At 30.0% G+C, this 4,778-nt stretch overlaps 1 long non-coding RNA gene across 1 annotated transcript in view; it reads left to right on the top strand.

Moving 5' to 3' along the window:
* Positions 1-4,276, top strand: part of LOC117175243 — a 225,958-nt gene extending 221,682 nt beyond the window's left edge. The window contains exons 2-4 of the long non-coding RNA XR_004467456.1: positions 3,588-3,727; positions 3,833-4,078; positions 4,218-4,276. This is a non-coding gene — a long non-coding RNA (uncharacterized LOC117175243). The remainder of the gene's footprint in view (positions 1-3,587; positions 3,728-3,832; positions 4,079-4,217) is intronic.
* Positions 4,277-4,778: the final 502 nt, after the last annotated feature.

A 4,778-nucleotide genomic window follows, 5' to 3' on the forward strand; every position in this document is an offset into this window, starting at 1 on the left:
AGCTTTTAAAAACACTATAATAAAAGTCCAGTCGGATCATCCTAAAACAGGTTACACTTACTTGGAGTTGAAGAAACGCGTGGAAAAGTGGAAACTTTAGGCCCCTATATATTGACAACCTTTTGTAAATTGAACCAAAGATTTGGTGCATTACTGTAGGTCCACTAGAACTATATTCCAGCCAAGTTTCAAACCGATTCAAAAAATTAATTTTAGGTTGGAATGCTTGACGTATTCTGTCCCATACACCCATATACAAAAGTAAAAACTGTTTGATTAATTTTTGTTTCAAAGAATTATATTAAATAGTTGTTCCTTATGCATACAAACTCTTATATGAGGCACAACACTTCAAGTGTTCCCACCTAAAATCAACTTTTTTGGATCGGGCTGAAACTTGGCTGCAATATATAGTCCTTGTGGACCTACATTAATTCACTAAACCATAGTTTTATTTATTAATAGCTTTTTAACGCGTTTCTTCACATTCACGTTACTGTAACTTCTTTTAGGATGATCCAATTGGACCTTAATTATAGTGTTTTGGAAAGCCCTTTTCATGTACTTTAAGATTATTATAACGATATATTTAAAACCAACATTTTATATCTTTTTTTTAAAATTAAAATTCAAATTGATTTTTTTTAAAACCCATATTTAAAAAAAATCTATTTCAAAAAATAGCTTTTCTTATACTCTTTGAAATGATGTAGAATAAAAAGTGGGCCGAAAATGTTTTCTTGATTAAATTTAGATTTTTACGCTCATTCCGAATTAAATTAAATGTGCGATATGAAATATATAACGCAATTTATATATTTTTGCACAAATAATCATCTTAAAAAAGTTAGTTATAATTTTAGGGCACATTCGACCTGAAAGTATTCGTGCCCGAGCGCTGCGGAAGTTTAACGTGGCATCCTCAAGCGTAAAAATTTAAATTTGACCGAGAAAACATTTTCAGCCCACTTTTTATTCTAAATGATTTAAAAGAGTATAAAAAAGCTATTTTATTAATAGAAAAAATTGTAAATATGGGTTTTTCAAAAAATCTATTTCAATTTTGGTTTAAAAAATAATAATAATAAATTATATCCTTATAATAGTCTTAAAGTAAATGAAAAGAGCTTTCCAAACACTATAATAAAAGTCTAATCGTATCATCCAAAAAGAAGTTACACTAACGTGAAGGTGAAGAAACGCGTGGGAACTTTAGTCCCCTGTATATTAACAACCGGTTAATCAAATCTTTCATCTTAGACCTTTTATTTGATTGAGAGAGAGCGTAAAAATTTTAAATTGAGTAAGAAAAAATTTTCGGACACTTTTTATTTTACATGATTTCAAAGAGTATAAAAAAGCTATTTTTTGAAATAGAAAGAAATGTTTGTTAATATGTTTTTTTTTTCAAAAATGAATTTCAACTTTGATTTTAAAAAAAATATATAATTTAAAAAAATTTTAATGTTATAATAGTCTTAAAGTACATGAAAAGAGCTTTCAAAAACACTACCCGGTAATAAGCGTAGAATAGAGAAAAATTAATATTTTCAGATTCCAGCGCAAAAGTGAAGATTATTATATTATTTTGAATGCGCGATTTTTCCATCTGTTTAAAATGCCACAATAATAATAAGATACCTCCTAAACTTATTCACTTCTATTTCCATAGCGACCGCCACACAGTTTTCTATTCTCCCAAAGAGAACGTGTTTTCAATATATTTAATTCCTTCTAAGTGTGCCGGTAACGAACCTCACAGAGATATTTTTTATTCCTTATAAGTGGTGAATATTTTGATTTTATTATTCAACTCTGCCTCTCTAGAGTTAAAATTATTTAAATTCACAAATTTGCATAGATTTCTTTATTGCATTATTTAAGACGTTTACATTAATTACTAAAATATAAATAAATATAAATTTGAATATTTTTGGAATTTATAAGTTATAAAAGGATTTGATAATGAAAAATAGGTTAAATGATTTCGTTAAATTTTACTAAGTTGATTGAGAGGAATAGTATTTGCACTTTTTCTTTTCCCGTTGGGGGATTTTTAGACGGAGGAAAAATGGCGTATTCATAGGAATACAAATTCTTAATTTTTCTGAATTCAACGATTGTTACCCGGTATAACAAAAGACCAATCGGCTCATCCTAAAAGAAGTTACAGAAGCGTCAATGTAAGAAACGCGTGAAAAAGTGAAAACTTCAGGTACCTGTATATTGACCACTGGTAAATAAATAAAGCTATAGTTTTGTGTGTAATTCTAGGTCCACTAGGACAATAATTCAGCCAAGTTTTAACCTGATCTAAAGAAATTACTTTTAGGTGAGGACACTTGACGTATTCTGCCCCATCTACACTTCTATTTAAAAAATGATTACCGCATGGTATTTACAAAATATTCATTGCTAGTATTTATTAAGTAAGTAAGTAGTAAAATTAGGCCTTCAGAAGAACTTTGTTTGTGATACTTTGTCATGCAAAAAAACGATGGTTATTTCTATGAAATTGTGTTTCAATCAACCAACATTTAGTGAAAGGAACAAAAAGTTTGTTACCATGAATTAACCAAGTTTATATTTACTTCAGAAATTCTTTGTTAAAATTAACACCGATATTTGGGCGAAAAAAGTTTTCTTCTATAGCAACCAAACCTTTTTCTTATACCAACTGCATCTTCTTTCTTTAAATTGATTACTCTTTTTAAATTGATTATTTTTTTCATAAATAGATTTTGGTAGAAATAACAGAATGTTCATGTGATAAATTTGCAAATTTGGTTCTATTTGCAGATTTTAAACCATATTTTCGACTGACTTGCGAAACGTTTCAAACTGTTTTGAATGATATTGGCCCGCTTTTAAACAGACACCACATCGAGCCTCAGCGAATATGCCCAGAAAAGTAGTTATGCATTGCAATATCGATCAGTCATGACGAATTTAATTTTATTATATTGCTTTTTTATTCTATTGACTATTTTATTCTATTTATTCTATTATTCTATCATTATTCTATCATGTTCTTACAAACATGGACGCCACCAAAGATATATCTCTGACGCCACTTACAATGTTTACATTAATCTCATTCACACGCCAAGAATTTCAAACGCATGCATAAAATAAAATGAGCACCACCGCTAGGGATCCTGTAGTAAGGGCAAAGATATTAGGTTCTAGATTAGAGTTCTAAAGGCCTCTTTTTTCGAGAATTTATGTTTTCACGAAAGTTCAAAGCAAGAGCATCGTATAGGTTGTAAGTCGGGACTTGTGAGTTGTTTAGTTTAGAATACAGTAAATAAATAAGATAAAAATGCCAAAACCAAGAAGTTGCATTATCACATTTTTTATCGTACCTTTAAGGTTAGTTACCTTTTAGTTGTGGGTTAATTAGATTCGTAAGTATTTTGAATTAGGAAACATTATTTTACTACTTTTCAATAAGGTATAAATTAATTTATATTCAAATATTGTTTTAAAGTATATTTCTTGTAATAATATGTTATGAAATATATATGTTATGAGGATTTCCAATACAAATTTTAATCCTAACCTCATAATTCACATAATTTTTCTAGAATCTACAACTTAGATGATGAGGAATCTGCACCTGAAAAGACAAAACCACAGAGACCAGCAAGGTGATAATCATGAAAGTGGTACTCAAAAAGTTTTTGATTTTAGAAAATACATCGATTGTATGAATGCAGAGGAGCAAGTAAGTATATTATACATTAATGTTAATACTACATTTTATTGACACAAAATGTAAATTAAGATTCTAGTACACTGTAATGTACAAATATTTATTTGTATCATATAGGAAAGGCTAAATGTTAAATCCGCCAGAGCAATTTTCTCTTCAGATGCTTCACTCTCGATGCTCGAAAATGAATACTGGCTAGATTTTTTTCAAGAATTGCGCCCCTCTTGGAAACCGCCGTCAACATATCTAATTAGCAATCCTCTTTTAAACGCGGAGTATGAGAGACTGGAACTAGTCGTCAATGAATGCTATTGCAAAATCAACTGCAATTGGAGTCCAATGTGATGGCTGGAGTAATAGACGGTAGTTGTTGTGTGATTTTTATATTCAGAACCAAAAAGTAGATTTGAAAATAAAAATAAGGAAAACAGAAATTTATATATTAGAATATTCATAGAATGTTAAATAATATAAATATGTTTATCAGTAACATTTTTCACAGGAAAGAGTATTGTTAACTTCGTTGTGACTACTCCGGAGACTGTGCTATACAATAAAAGAAAAATACCTATGTTTCAATACCAATGCATATTATGAATTTTAATAATATAAATTGATTGAAACGATACGTTTTTGAAGGTAGCTGAGAATAAACAATAAAAATACATATTATAAATTTTAATAATATAAATTGATTGAAATGATACGTTTTTGAAGGTTGCTGAAAATAAAATGTATTGCAAAAGGTGGACAAATTAGGGAGAAATATCAAGATCGAGCGCGAAGCTCGAGATAAATACATCATCGAGTGCGAAGCGCGAGAACCAACAGTCGCGCGCCCCAGGCGCTCTCAAACTTGCGAATGAAGATCTTTCAACAAATGCGAATTGACAGTCATAAAATAACAGTGGTTGATGCTTTGACTTTTAATTTTAAAATGTCTGTGCACAAATGTGGGAAAAATATAAAGACCTAGCGCGAAGCTGCTAGAATCACCAGCCACGCGCCCCAGGCGCACTCAAGCATGCGGGCGAAGATTTCTTTTTCAAACTGATACTGAATT

Source organism: Belonocnema kinseyi, chromosome 6, assembly GCF_010883055.1.
Source record: "Belonocnema kinseyi isolate 2016_QV_RU_SX_M_011 chromosome 6, B_treatae_v1, whole genome shotgun sequence".
NCBI classification, from domain to species: domain Eukaryota; kingdom Metazoa; phylum Arthropoda; class Insecta; order Hymenoptera; family Cynipidae; genus Belonocnema; species Belonocnema kinseyi.